This window comes from Scyliorhinus torazame, chromosome 2 (assembly GCF_047496885.1).
Source record: "Scyliorhinus torazame isolate Kashiwa2021f chromosome 2, sScyTor2.1, whole genome shotgun sequence".
NCBI classification, from domain to species: domain Eukaryota; kingdom Metazoa; phylum Chordata; class Chondrichthyes; order Carcharhiniformes; family Scyliorhinidae; genus Scyliorhinus; species Scyliorhinus torazame.
Window position 1 is genome coordinate 247,950,493 of NC_092708.1, and position 14,703 is coordinate 247,965,195.

At 42.4% G+C, this 14,703-nt stretch overlaps 1 protein-coding gene across 7 annotated transcripts in view; it reads left to right on the forward strand.

Moving 5' to 3' along the window:
* The window catches only part of sipa1l1 (signal-induced proliferation-associated 1 like 1), a 586,476-nt gene that overhangs the window by 39,188 nt on the left and 532,585 nt on the right, over window positions 1-14,703 (forward strand). The window contains exon 1 of one of the 7 annotated variants that reach the window (XM_072486116.1): window positions 9,832-9,850. The exons of the other annotated variants lie outside the window; for them this stretch is intronic. The gene's annotated coding sequence lies outside the window, so the exon portion shown is untranslated. Of the gene's footprint in view, window positions 1-9,831; window positions 9,851-14,703 lie in introns of those variants that run through there. 7 annotated transcript variants of the gene reach the window in all.

Here is a 14,703-nt window from a genome sequence, read left to right on the forward strand (position 1 = left end):
TCTATGCATATCCGCAACTCTCCTGAGGGCTTCTTCACACAGACCATTGAGCTGACCCAGTCTGTCGGTTCTGTCACTTTGGATATAATGCCCTGATCTTAGGGCTCCTGTAGCTGCACCTTTAAACGTTCCTTCAAAGGAGCTGGCACCCGGCGTGGTGCATGGATTACAGGCGTGGCATCAGGCCTGAGTAAGAGCTTGTAGCAGTATTACAGAGTACCCATTCCATCAAATACATTTGGGTATTGAGCCAGGATGTCATCAATGTCAGCCAGAAGATCCACATTAGCAGGAGAAGACATGGCATGGACTTGCTGTACAAGGTTGAGTAGCTTGCATGCATTGGCACCGAGCAGTGATGCCTTGTCAGGCTTGACGATTTCGAATCGCAGTGTGTCAGTGATGTCCTTGATGGAGACAGATAGGTGACAAGATCCTAGTGCAGTTACGGCATTGCCATTGTAATAGAGGAGCTGGCGGAAAAAATTTGGCTTGCTGCTTAATGCGGTCAAGATCAGCTTGAGAGATGAGATTGGCTGAAGCACCAGTGTCCAGTTCAAACTGGATGTTGCAGTGATTTACGTGTGCGACAGCACGCCATTCGTCTGCGGAATCCACAATGAGGATAGATAGGCGTCTTGCTGAATTTGAGGAGGCAAACTCGTATGTGGTGATGATGCCCACATGAAAGGGGGACTCCAGGCAGTCGTCCTCTGGACCTATGGTGCTACCAGGATCAGAATCCAGTAAACCTTGCTGTACACATCGAACGTGCTTGCGTTGAAATTGGGATCGCTGGCCCTTGACTGGTGGTGCAGACCTGCACACGGCTGCACATTGTCCAAGCTTCCTGCAATTTAAACAACGCCTGCCTTTTGCAGGGCATTGACTCTTTAAATGGACGGTGCCGCAGTTCAGGCACGTCATGATGTTGACATCGTTATGCTCTGTGCGTCGTCGCACATGCGCAGTGCGGTCAGCCGACATTCGCACCTGCGCAGTTTGGTTTTCGGCGGCTTCGTCCTCCCATTCGCATTGCGCATGCGTGGGGCCCTGGGAAAAGCGTGCAAAATGGCCGCTTTCATCGATACTGAGGCGCTGCATCCGGGCGATGGCCTTTACACACTCTGCCTCGTGGGAGGCAAGTTTTTCGTATGCTGCCGATTTGAGATGGGAGTATCGATTTCTTGCATGCTCATGCACTATGCACGTTTCGATTGCGTCTGGCAGGGTCATGTGCTTAATTTTGAGGAGTTGCTCCCGCAGGGAATCGGAGTGCACCCCAAACACAATCTGATCCCTGATGATGGAATCAGCGGTGTCACCATAATTGCAGGACTGCGCTAATATACGGAGCTGAGTTAGAAAGGATTGGAAAGGTTCATCCTTCCCCTGAAGGCGTTGCTGGAAGATATAGAGCTCAAAGCCCTCGTTTGTTTCGACTTCACAGTGACTGTTGAACTTCTCTAAACCGGTCTTTGAATTTGGTCTTGGCCTGGCCGTCGGTAAAATCAAACGAGTTGAAAATCTGGATGGCTTGGTCCCCCGCAGTTGATAGGAGCAGTGCGATTTTTCTGGCATCGGATGCATCCTCGAGGTCTGAGGCCTCAATGTAGAGAAGGAACTTCTGCTTGAGATTGCCGGAGATTTGTAGCTGTGAAGGGGCCTGGATTTTCTCCATGCTGCTGGAAGGCACTTGCTGGTCATCACGGAATCACTCGAGGTAAGCCACTTAGAGAACGCAGACGACTGGTACCATGTCGTGTTAGTCACCCTGGATGCAGTTGTACTGAAAAATAGACTCTAAACGTTGAAGTTCGTTCAATACGTTTTATTGAACCTGTTAAGCAGTGCACACAGTTCGCTGTGGGTTGACACTCTCCTAAACTAAGCATGCTTACTGTAACTAACTAGACCAGACTAGCTCTGAGCAATGTGTAGAAGGTGCCAACTGATATATACACCTTGACTGTCACTACAGTTGTCAACAGTGGAAAGAGGTAGAGTGCAGATGCCTCGTGTGTTTTATAGTGGGAAACCACCTTCCAGTGTTCTGCCTGGTGATTGGTTATGTTCTGTCCTGTGTGTTGATTGGCTGTACTGAGTGTCTGTCACTGCCTGTCTGTATCTCATTATGTGCACGCGTACATATTATGACAGGGAAACAAATTGCTTTTTTAAATGATGCTAGGTGGACGTTTATGTTCCCCTGGACCACTGTTTAGAATGTCAAAGTCTGGTTTCAAGTCTCAGCTGAAAAGCACAATGTTCCCATGTTGAAATGTCAGGTAGGATTCTGCACTCCAGTGAGCCTTTTTTGTTTGGCGATCATGCCCAGTTGAGCCAAAATAGCACTTTAGATACTTGCACTTTTATATGTTCCTTCTTTGTACCAGTGTGACATATAGGTTTTGCAAGGCAGTCATACTTTATTTATGATTACCATTTGAGTTAATGATAACCAACATTTTTAGTGTAGGTCTATCCAAGCAGAAATTATTTTCGTCTGATGTGCTGTCGAGGGTTGTGTTCACTAATGGGCTGGATTGCGATTAAAGCTGTCTGGGAGTGTGTTAGAAGGTTGTAACACAAAGAAGCAGTTCTGATTACAAACTCTTCCAGTTAAGCTTGAGTGACTTAAAAAAGTTTTAACGCCCTGAGGGAATTTTTTAGTGATTGGTCTTTTGAGGCTGTATCACTTTCTCGGGTATTCCCTATCCTTAGGGATGGAAGGCTCACCCCCCCCTTTCTTCATTTCCAGTATAATTCCCACTGCTTTAAAAACATCAAAATGCTGGATGTACAGAGCAGGTTTCTGAGCATTCTGCAAAAAGATCATGCGTTGATGATGAGAGATCTTGACCCAAATTGTTAAGCTGGCTTTTGTCGAGCTGTGTGCCTCCATGGTTTCTGGTTTTAGATCTTTAGCCGTCCAGAGGTTTTTTTTCTAAATCCGTTTTGTCACTGATTTTACTTGATACACAAACTGGTGGTCTGTCTGTATGTGTGATGGATAGTACCTGTTACATAGAACATAGAAAATACAGTACAGAAGGAGGCCATTTGGCCCATCGAGTCTGCACCGACCCACTTAAGCCTTCACTTCCACCCTATCCCCGTAACCCAATACCCCTTCCTAACCTTTTTGGACACAGGGCAATTTAGCATGGCCAATCCACCTAACCTGCAAGTCTTTGGACTGTTGTTTTTAAAAAGTGCTTTGCATGATATTCCTTCCCCTCTACTTATTTGTTAAATGTTATTTCTATTGACAAACCATTAGGTTGTGCTCAGGTTGGTAAATTAGATGCCATTCCACCTTACTCCACATTACTGGACCTAACACTTTGCAGCTGGCACTTCTCTGTATCGGCTGACAATGAACCATTTTGAGTGTGAATGTTCAGCTGTTTTGGCTACCCTGCCACGAATGCACAGCTGTGACATTGAATATCCGTAGATAAGCAAGAAGTTTACTGAATCTCCATGATGGAGTGCACCTACTTTCCAGTTAGTATTTGCTATATGTTAGCAGTGCAAAGTAAAATGAAGCTCAGTGGAGGGTCTTGCTTCTGACTTGTGTGACCGACTAATAGTCTGGTGGCACATAAGGTTTTCGGGAGCGAGAGAATGAATGAGAATTGAGCGAGAGAATGAATGAGAATTGGTAGGTAGGTGGGATGAAAATGGATCAAAAAGAATGGACATGTTGGACACCTCCTGCTATCTGAAGTTTGTGTGCTGTTGAATTGCTCGGTAATTGCAGCTTTGTGCAATGCATCACACTGCATGAGTTGCTCCACACCGTTTGAGGCTTTGTCACCAATTCTCAGAAGCCCATTTAAATTCTTCAGAATAATTGATGTGCGTAATGATTCGCCAACTATTAACGCACAGCTACTGCAACCAAGTAATGTGTTTACAAAATAGCTGGTGTTGAAAGAACAACAATGAAAAGAGGAAAATTAATAAAATTGCAGCAGTGCAGGTGAGGGAGAAATGTATGATGCTAGCCTGTGGGATACCAGTTTGATTGCTGAAGTGAATAAAAGCTTTTTAAAAAAAAAAAGACAAACGCATAATTGAGAGATCTGGTGGGAGGTTCACGATGAGCTGAAGCTGGATATTACAGCAACAAAATATTGAACTATATAGTTAAATCCTAGTAAATAATTGCATAATCTTGTTTTCAAAATCCTGCTATTGCAGTGTACCCCCTTCAATGCAGTAGGCTGTGGCTTGTTGCTGTTCATTGCCTCTCCAAAGGTGGGAAATCTTTGTCCATGAGGGGAAATAATTAGAATAATTTGTCTTGGGATGGTCCAATGTGACTCTGAGCAGCTGATTAGAATGTCTTAAATGTGTGCGGCCAAGGCAAACGAGGAGAGAAGTGAGACTCTTGCTCTTCCAAAGAGCTGGTATGATGGAAAGAATTGCCTCTTTTTTTTAAAAAAACAGGTTATCTTTTCATCCTCATCACCTGAACAAGATCGGGACAGGCATGGGGAACAGCAGAAATCCTATCTTTTTAACCCCTCCAAAATAGGGAGGGTTGGGAATATATTGTAAACCTCCTTGCCCTCGAAAATGTACATTGTAGGCAAGGCATGTTGGCTGACAGCAGCAGTATAGACAGTGTTCTAAAAGTGCTGATAACTTATGTAAGCAGATCAGGTTTTGTTCTTGTTGTAACTGTTCCTTTTTGAATTGTTGAGTTCAGTTGCTGGAAAAAGGCCTGCAGTAACGGACACCATCAAAGCTGAAAGAGTATAGGTAAGGTTAATCAAGTGGCGGCTAAGGTGTTTCTCAAAGTATGTAGACAGGAAGAGGGGGGAAAGAATTGAGAAAACGGGCTCTACTTTTTCACTAGTCTTGGAAAGAAATGAGTTTTCAGAGTAGAGGACTCAACATTGTGCCAATCAAGCAGACTGCTTTGTCCTGGATGATGTCAAGTTTCTTGAGTGTTGTTGGAGCTGCACTCATTTAGGCAAGTGGAAAGTATTCTATTACACTCTGACTTGTGTCTTGTAGATGGTCGACAAGGCTTTGTGGAGTCAGGAGGTGAGTTACTTGCCACTGGATTCCTATCCTGACCTTCTCTTGTTGCCACACTAGTTATGGCTAGTCCAGTTCAGTTTCTGGTCAATGGTAACCCACAGGCTACTGATAGTGAAGGATTCAGTGATGGCAATTGCATTAAATATCAAGGGGTGATGGTTAGATTCTTTCTTGTTGAAGATGGTCATTGCCTGGCACTTGTATGATGTGACTGTTACTTTTCACTTGTTCGGCCAAGCCTGGATATTTGTCCAGATCGTGTTGCATGTTGACATGGATTGCTTCAGTATATGCCAAGTTGCGAATGGTACAGAACATTGTGGAGTCATCAGCGATCGTCCCCACTTCTGACCTTGTGATGGAAGGGAGGTCATTGAAGTAGCTGAAGATGGTTGGGCCTAGGACACTACCCTGACAAACTAGTTCATGAGAAGCTTCATGTACAAAGATGCAGCTTCCTCTGCTCCATACCACAGAAAATTTTAAGAAAGTTAACATTAGCTAACACTAATTTGATAATTCAAGATGTGGCGATGCCGGCGTTGGACTGGGGTGAGCACAGTAAGAAGTCTTACAACACCAGGTTAAAGTCCAACAGGTTTGTTTCGATGTCACTAGCTTTCGGAGCGCTGCTCCTTCCTCAGGTGAATGAAGAGGTATGTTCCAGAAACATATGTATAGACAAATTCAAAGATGCCAAACAATGCTTGGAATGCGACCATTAGCAGGTGATTAAATCTTTACAGATCCTAGTTCTAGTACTAGTTCAGAGAGTTCACTCTCTCTCTCCTGCTGATGCGTCTGCCTTTCAGGACACTGACTTCAGGGCGCAGCTCGACACCAGTACCACAAATTCTTCGAGGGCATGGGCACGCTCCCGTACACCTACAAGATTTTATTAAAATCGAATGCCACGCCTGTGGTGCAAGCACCTCGCAGGGTCCCAGCACCCCTTAAGGACCACCTCAAGCAGCAGCTGCAGGACCTCCAGAACAAAGGACTGATTTCCAAAGTCACGGAACCAACCGACTGGGTCAGTTCCATGGTATGTGTAAAAAAGCCTTCCAGCGAATTGAGTATTTGCATTGATCCCAATGATCTAAATCGCAATATTATGAGAGAGCACTATCCAATTCCCAAGGGCGAAGAGCTCACATGTAAGATGGCTCGCACCAAGCTCTTTACCAATCTCGAAGCCTCAAAAGGATTCTGGCAAATACAGCTCAATCAATCCAGCAGGAAACTCTGCACATTTAACCCCCTTTGGAAGATACTGTTCCAACAGGATGCCGTTTAGGATCATCTCTGCATGAAATGATGGAAGGTATTGAAGGTGTTCGCGTCTATGTCGATGACATAATCATTTGGCCCACCACCCCGCAGGAGCATGTTAGTCGCCTCCAGCGCGTATTCAGACGTATATATGAGCATGGCCTCCGCCTCAACAGGGTCAAATGCTCTTTTGGTCAGACAGAACTCCAGTTCCTCGGGGACCACATCTCCCAATTGGGTGTGCAGCCGGATGCGGACAAGGTAGCTGCCATCACAGCTATGAAAACACCAGAGGACAAGAAGGCGGTCCTCCGATTTCTGGGCATGGTCACTTTTTTAGGTAAATTCATCCCTAACCTCACCTCTCATACCATGGCTCTCAGGAACCTGGTCAGGAAGATGACAGACTTCCAATGGCTCCCTGCCCACGATTGATAATTCAAGACATTTGAAGCATACAATGGCATGGTATTTGACCCATCAGTCTACTTAAGCTGAAACTGCCTACTCAATCCTCTTATATCTGTCCTGTTCAACTATTTATTTAGTTCTTTTTCAAGGCAGTAGTTATAACAACTTAAATGTCACATGCGTTGCAGAGTTTCATATTCTAATGACCTTTGTGTGTGTTTGTGTGTTGCTGGCATAATCGCAGAGTGCAAATCTACTTGTAACTATTGAGTAGTTTACTCACGAATTTTCTTTGTCCGACTTGCGAAAGTCGATGATTTGTGTGAGGGTGCAATCCACAAGCACTGGAATCCTCTTGTAATTTAGCTTGACACCTAAGTATAAGCCATGCTGATGGCCATTTTATTCTGGGATGCACAAACTGCTCAGTCCCCTCCCTTCCTTACCTAATGTCTCTGCACATCCAGCAAGGGCCACTAACTAATCATCAGGAGTAGGATGGAGGATGATTATCTCATTCCTTTCCCTACCAAGGCTGAGGTGACCTCCGACCAATCCCATTGGTGGCTTTGCTGACATTGGTGCTAAATCTATGTTTGAATACTGGTAAAATCAAAGCGAGTGATCTGGTTTCTGAATAATTGATACTTGGCAGCCCTTCTTTATTAAAAACATGCATGCAATCTTCATGCATATAGAAAATACATTGGTTTGTTGCTGGCACCCTCATCCTTGCTAGGCTTCAATGATCCAATGCACTTCTGGTCAGCCTTCTCTATTTTATTCCAGTCCTTACGAAACCTGAGCTCATCTAAACCTTTGCCGCCCATGTCCTTTCTTTCACTGAGTCTCATTCATTCATCACTATTGTGCTAGATTTCCAGTTAAGCAATACCTCTAGTTTTTTCGCATTTGATTTCAAATCACTACATGGCCCTACCCCTTCCCTTCTCTGTAATCTCCTTCATCTTTGCAACTCTCCGATATCTGTTGTCCTCTTGAACATCCCCAATTTCAATTTCTCCACCATTTTGATGGCTGTGCCTTAAGCTGCCAAAGCTCTAAGCTCTGAATTCACTCTAAACCCCTCTGCCACTTTTTTTGTTCTTTTAAGACTTTCCTTCGAAGCTACCTTCTTGTCCCAAGATTTTTATTACCTCCCTAACATTTCCCATGGCTTGTGTAAAAATTTGATATGCCACATATCTTTGGCCTACATGCCACTTAAGGAACAAATAACAACTGGCTTGCTAGCTTCATGTTTGATTATTAGGGAAGATTATTCCAGATTATATTGCTTCATTCTATTAAGAAAACATCTTTTATTTATTCAAGCCATTTTGGAGAAATTTCAGGTGCTTAGCATAATTGTGTTACGGAATTCACCTGAGGCATGCTTGACTTAAAGCCTCCTGCCTTTAGGAGATGCGGATCTGCCATGTTAGAATTACATATGGAACAGACCTGTGGAGCTGATTGGTTTCTGCTTGGTCTTCAGTCGTAGTGTTCATTATTCTGCGTTTGATTATATGATTCTGTTTACTAATGATGCTCTCTGATTTTGATGGATTATGCCTTGATGTGAACTCTGATCAAAGCAAAGCTGCAGAAAGAGATGTAAGATAGAGTTGAAGTATGGGGTAGACATTTTAAAATACTGTAAATAAAATCTTTACACTGAAACTCATCTCGGCATAGCTCTGAGATATAAAATATAAGAGTGGCAATTTGTATAATTTGTCCGTTTCAATTATATATTCAATACAAAAGAATGGGATGAAAGGTGCTAATGCTGTAACTTGCATAAATTAAATTAGCTTATCCTTTAGATCAGAAAAGATCAGATATAAAAGGTGATTACCAAGGATTGGTTATACTACTCTGTGAAAAACGTCAAAAATAATTTCTTGCCAAACCCCCTCCGGTTGGTGCAAGACAGTCCTGTTTTATTTTCACTGTTATATACTCTCCACGGTGTGCAATATTTTCCAGGTTTGGGAAAAAATCTTTTTGTCTTTTGATCTGGCTTTTGCAGTTTTTATTGATATCAATTTTTGATATGTACAGTCTCTTTGACCATCTAATGTTTGTGTGACCAGTTCATGGGTGTACAATTTAGACTATTGGCCTATTTTTAAAAAAGTAAGCTTTTACCACCATTTTCCCAGATGGTTCTCATCTAGATCAGTGTTTTTCAACGTTTTTTGCTATTTTCTCCCCTGCCGATCCACTTTTGTAAAATGGCCGAATCTCTCAACCCATCCCATGACTGGGATGGATGGAATTCCCAAACCCACAACCGTCCCTCCAGCCAGCCCCACCCCTAGAGCCGAGTTCAGAATGGGTCAAAAATGAACCACTTCATAACAATGGACCAATTGAAAGGCTGGGAGATTTCCACAGGATACACAGGAATTATCTGCTAAATTTTATATATGTGAGTCCTGCTGCTAAAAATTGCCAACTGCGGTACTTGTGGAAACCTATTCCAATGAGCAGTCATTTGATTTTGGGTGGGAGATGCAGGCCTGGCAAAAAAGAGCACGACTGGCAACACTAACTGTGAAGAAGTATCTTCAGCAAAGAAATTTAAAGAGAATTAGCTTTTCTTTTAAACTCTTCAGTTTTAGTTGCAGGTGCTGACCAACTTGGCCGATCAGCTGCAGCAGAAACGGGAGTCACTGCTGGAGGCTGTGTCGGTGATAAGTGACTCAGGGAACAAAGTCCAAGGCACTGGCTTCTACATGCGCCTGATGTGGTCATACACTGTAATGCAGTGAGAATTTATCCGGAGAGGAAACTAAATAAATGGTCAGACAATCTTGGGGATCATTTTACACCATCCTGTGACCCACCCACAGGTCGTGACCCCCACTTTGAAAAACGCTGATCAAGATAAACCAGCCTTTGCAGTAACTCAAACCTCCAGGCACTAGAAACGAGAGCAGAAATCAATGTTTTTTCCAAATGCACTCAGTTCTGTCAAAATTTAGTCTAAATCTATGTCAGAGCTAGTGTTGTGTGCAGTCAAAGTCCATGTGGTGTGATCTTTCCATCAGACTGATGCCAAATGATTCGTGCAACTACCTCTCTCTGGAGGGATCGAATGGTAAGGTTGTCTGAAAGAATCTGCTACTAACAGGCAGCACAGTAGTTGTGGTAGCGAGGAGGACAGTATGGTGGTTTCGCAATTCTCTCTGTTCAAAGTACAGCAATAGAAATCCTCTTGGTTGAGTCCTGCAAATCAGTTTTGAATCGTCATTAAATGTTTTTGTGTTGTATGACTTTGTTTTGGAAAGTAACCTTTCATCAAATGAGCTGTAAGTTTCCTATTGTCAAACAGCAAACATCCCTGTTTACAGCTTTGGATGTTTATTTTGATTTTTAATTGTCTTATCAAACTGTAATGAAAATCATTCACAACGAGGGCTAATCAGTAACCATTAAGTAAACTGCTGAATTTCCCATTGTTGGAGTTTGTTAGTGTGGGCTCCACATTTGCCTTGAAATAGGAGTATATCTGAGATGATGCATTTAAATTCAGAAATATATTTACTTGATCACTGCAGATATCCACTTACAATTTGAAAAGGCCTGGAGGCAAAATTCACACTAGCTTTATCAGGAGTTAAATGCTTCTGAATTGCATGAAGGTTTCACCAGTTTATTAACCTTTTTATGCTCGTGTAGCTTGAGTAAATATGCAGTTGTCCCAACAATTGTTCCAGCACAGGATCTTTATGGGTATTACCAGTTGCTGCCGGTCTTCATTTGAGTAAAGCATCAAGACAGGTTTGTTCTTTTCTTTTCAATGTGAATTGCTAGCCTACAGTGTCCAACAGATCTTAAAAGAATGGCAACATATGCAACATTATCAATGAAACTGTAGTGCAGAGAGGCCAATAATCTCCATTTGAAATGTTGCTGGTTGCACCTGATGGGGGAGGTGGAGGGTGTCGGTTTTCAGTGGTTAGTACTGTGGGGGTTGGTATATGGAGCATGCAACTGGGATAAGCTTCAGGCTTAAGATATCCCAACGTCCACGTAAACCATTACCATCATTGAACAAAATTGTAAAAAATACTTTGACCACAGAAATAACAAATATTTTAATGTTTGTCTGCAGGGTCTGGTAGGATATGTGTTTTCATTCATTTTGCATGCTGTGCACATTAGCGAGCGAGCAAAATGTCAAATTGTTTACTCTGGTGATGACCCCTGACTTAGCTTTAAATATTTTCAATTTAATTAGGAACATTTTGGTTGCTGCAGAATATTCTGCCATGTTTCTAGAATAAGCTTGAGAGATTTTGACTTGGATAAATGCTGTTACAAGGCTACTTTTATGGATCATAAGTACTGATTCAATAGACTCTACTGGTTCTAAGTGTATCCTGCCAAATTATACTGAGTAATTGTAGTTTATTACAAAGCATATTGAATACCGTGCAGCATCTTTGATGGGAAAATGTATACCCATTACATCTCGTAAGTGACCTCATTACCATATTGAAATGAGGTTTATGTCCTACATAAACTACTTTGTGGGTTTTTGGTGTGCCCTTTGTAGCTACAGCTGTATTTATTAGGTTCTGCCTTCTTTACTACTGTTTCACTATTTTTTCAATGCCTCTGCTGCACTTATATTGTTGGAGATGTAATCAACTCTGCATCAGACATTGGATTAACAGTCTTGGTGGTGGCAAAGTTGCTGAGCTGGAGTGCTCTGAGCTGTTGACCAATAGCCATCTCAGGCATTTAAAATCAGGACGTCCTGGATTGCTATGTTTAGTGTGCACACGAGAATCTATAATTTTAGCTCAAATCCTTGTGGTAGTCTTGGCAGAGCAATGAAGTGAATGAAGGCTCGATCTCTATTGCACTTAATTCAAAATCCCAACAGAACAGTTAGTGCCAATTCAAAACCACTTTACGCCAATACAAAAGTCAGCGCTGCAATCTAAAACACAAATGGTCTGAGGAAACATTCTTCTCAAACATTCTCAAGCATCACTGGGTTTAAGTGAGATTATCAAGCGAACAGTGTTCAGGAACAAAGACCAATCATTTATAAAGTGCGTCATGACATACTCAGGACACCTAGTACTTTGCAGATTATGAATTGCTTTTGACCTTTAGTTTCCATTATTTAAACATCTCAGTTAAATGTGCACAGACAGACCTTCAAACAGCCTGACTTGCTTGACGAGTTGATTTGACTTTGATAGTAGCAATAGTAGATGGTGAGTTGCAGTGGTAGTGTTCCTACCTCTGGGCCAGCAGCTTTGGGTTCAAGACCACATGAGGACTTGATGGCTATGGAAGATATGCTTTTATTTTATTACTTCACGGCATGTGGGCATCGCTGGTTGGGCCAGCATTTATTGCCCATCCCTGAGGACATTTAAGAGTCAGCCACATTGCTGTAGGTCTGGCGTCACATCCAGACCAGGTAAGGATGACCGATTTCCTTCCCTAAAGGGCATTAGTGAACCAGATGGATTTTAATGACAATCAACAATGGTTTTGTGGTCGGTAGCACCGTGGTTAGCACTGTTGGTTCACAGCGCCAGTGTACCTCAACAGGTGCAGGAGTGTGGCGACTAGGGTCTTTTCACAGTACCTTCATTGGAGTACTAATGTAAGCCTACTTGAAACAATAATAAAGATTATTGAATATTATTATTATTAATTACAGATTTTTAAATTCAAATTTCACTATCCGCCATGGTAGGATTACAACCCGGGTCCCTAGAGCATGACTCTGGGTCTCTAGATTACTAGTCCAGTGACAATACCACTACACCACTGCCTCCCCTATTGTCAGCCCATAAATCCATCCTTTATGCTCAATAGCACGCAACAAGAGACAGTTTCCTCGTCAGCTATACTGCAGAAGGTAATGATAACCACTGCAGTACTTTGCCAAGCATAATCATGGACCAATCCAATGGATGGACATGGTAGCGATGCCCTTTAGGGCATGGTACCTGAAATGGGAGGATGGTGGAGGGCATTAGAAAATATTTCTCTGAACATATGATTCAGGACCAGATCCCAAAGTGGCTCGGGTACTGGATAGCAACCCCAATATTGTAATTTTGTAAGGCTGAGGAAAGTACACCTTGTTCTAGGAGTGATTTCATGAAAAATAAGGATATGATGTATAAAACAAACTTTATTACTAACACAATATTAAAATGTCTTTAACATCACACAAGAAAATAACTTGCAATTACCCCTAAACACAGCTAATCAATACACTGATACAATAACCCTTAACCTGCTATCTTTATTTCCAATCAAACCACAAAACCATCTTCCATCCCAAACCACTTTTGAACACAGTTAGCACTCCGCAATACTTGCTGTATATAGAGATGTCTTGGATGCTCCACTTTGAGAAAGAGAGATCTTTTGACCGCTTGAAAGAAAGAGACCTGACGCCCTGTAAGAATAATGCAGAATCGCTAGCTATTTCTTCAGAAACCTTCTCATCCCACCTTCCAGCCAAAAGCTAACTCTGAAAACACCAACACCTGCCTGCTTCAACCCTTGGCTCTTCCCATTAACTATGCCATCTTACTACGCTGAACCCTCTTGATATAAATAAAAGTCAATTAGCCTAAACATTTACGATGCCTTAATCGCACCTCTGGCTCCAAAACCTTAGCGGTCTTTCAAATCAGGATTTTTAAAACATGACTGCAGCAGTTATACACTCTCTCAGGCTTTTAACTCTTACTGCATCAAATACATTCATCTCAAACCAGTGAAATGAAACCTATATGTAATTGCAAAATCATATTCTTGTCACTAGACAATATAGTTTCCCTGGCAAGAGGATTTATTTAGGGCAGTGCTTCCCAAACTGCGTTGGGAACCACAAGATTTTGGGGTTGTGAACTTCAAGGCAACAATGGCTGCTGTGCAGCTCAGACTAAAAGCTTAACAGCTGCAATGTCTCTTTAAATCCACGTGTGCCTTAACCAAAATGTTTTACAGTTTTTAAAAGAAAAAAGCTCTGAAGGGGTAGAACTTTTTTGCAACCCTGCTGTCTAATTAATTGCCAACATAATTGACCTGCAGACACAACCTTCCCAGCTGCCTCGCCCTTTAACAATCTTGGATCCCATATTTTCCCTCTGAGGTTACTTGAAATCTGTGGCATTAAAATGAGGTCAGACCTGGAAAAGATTTGGGAAGCACTGCTTTAGGGAAGGTAGTTTTGGTCTTTCTGCCTGATCCAATTTCTAGTGAGAGCAGTGAAGATGTTAATGCCTGGTATGGTGTAAATTTAAGGTTATGTCCCTTTGTTCTGGATTCTGTCAGCAGAATCCTTATCCTTCATCCACCATCTTAAACTATTTCATCATCTAAAACACCTCCATTTGACCATCCCTTAATCTTCTACACTCAAATAATGGCTGAGCCTAAACAACCTGTAATTTAATTCAACTGTTTTAGCCCTGGTATAATTCTGGCGAATCAGTGCAGATTAGGTGGATTGGCCATGCTAAATTGCCCTTGGTGTCCAAAAAGGTTAGGTGGGGTTACTGGGTTACGGGATGGGGTGGAGGTGTGGGTTTAAGTAGGGTGCTCTTTCCAAGGGCAGTGCAGACTCGATGGGCTGATTGGTCTCCTTCTGCACTGTAAATTCTATGATTCTAACACTGCTCTTTATGAAGTCGAACCAGTGCTTTAACTAACTCAATATCCACTCCTTTTTGTAATCGATTAGCTTTTATATTTTTTGTGCCTGTTCACTAACTTTGTGATTTTTGCACTTTGACTCCTAAATCTCTGTTCTGCACAGTTTAAATTTCTTACCATTTCTAACAACAACTTCCTTTTTCTTGTTAATGTGATAACTCTACTGCTGCCTCACTGCGCTGAGGACCTGGGTTCGACCCCAGCCCCAGGTCACTGTCTGTGTGGAGTTTGCACGTTCTCCCCATGTCT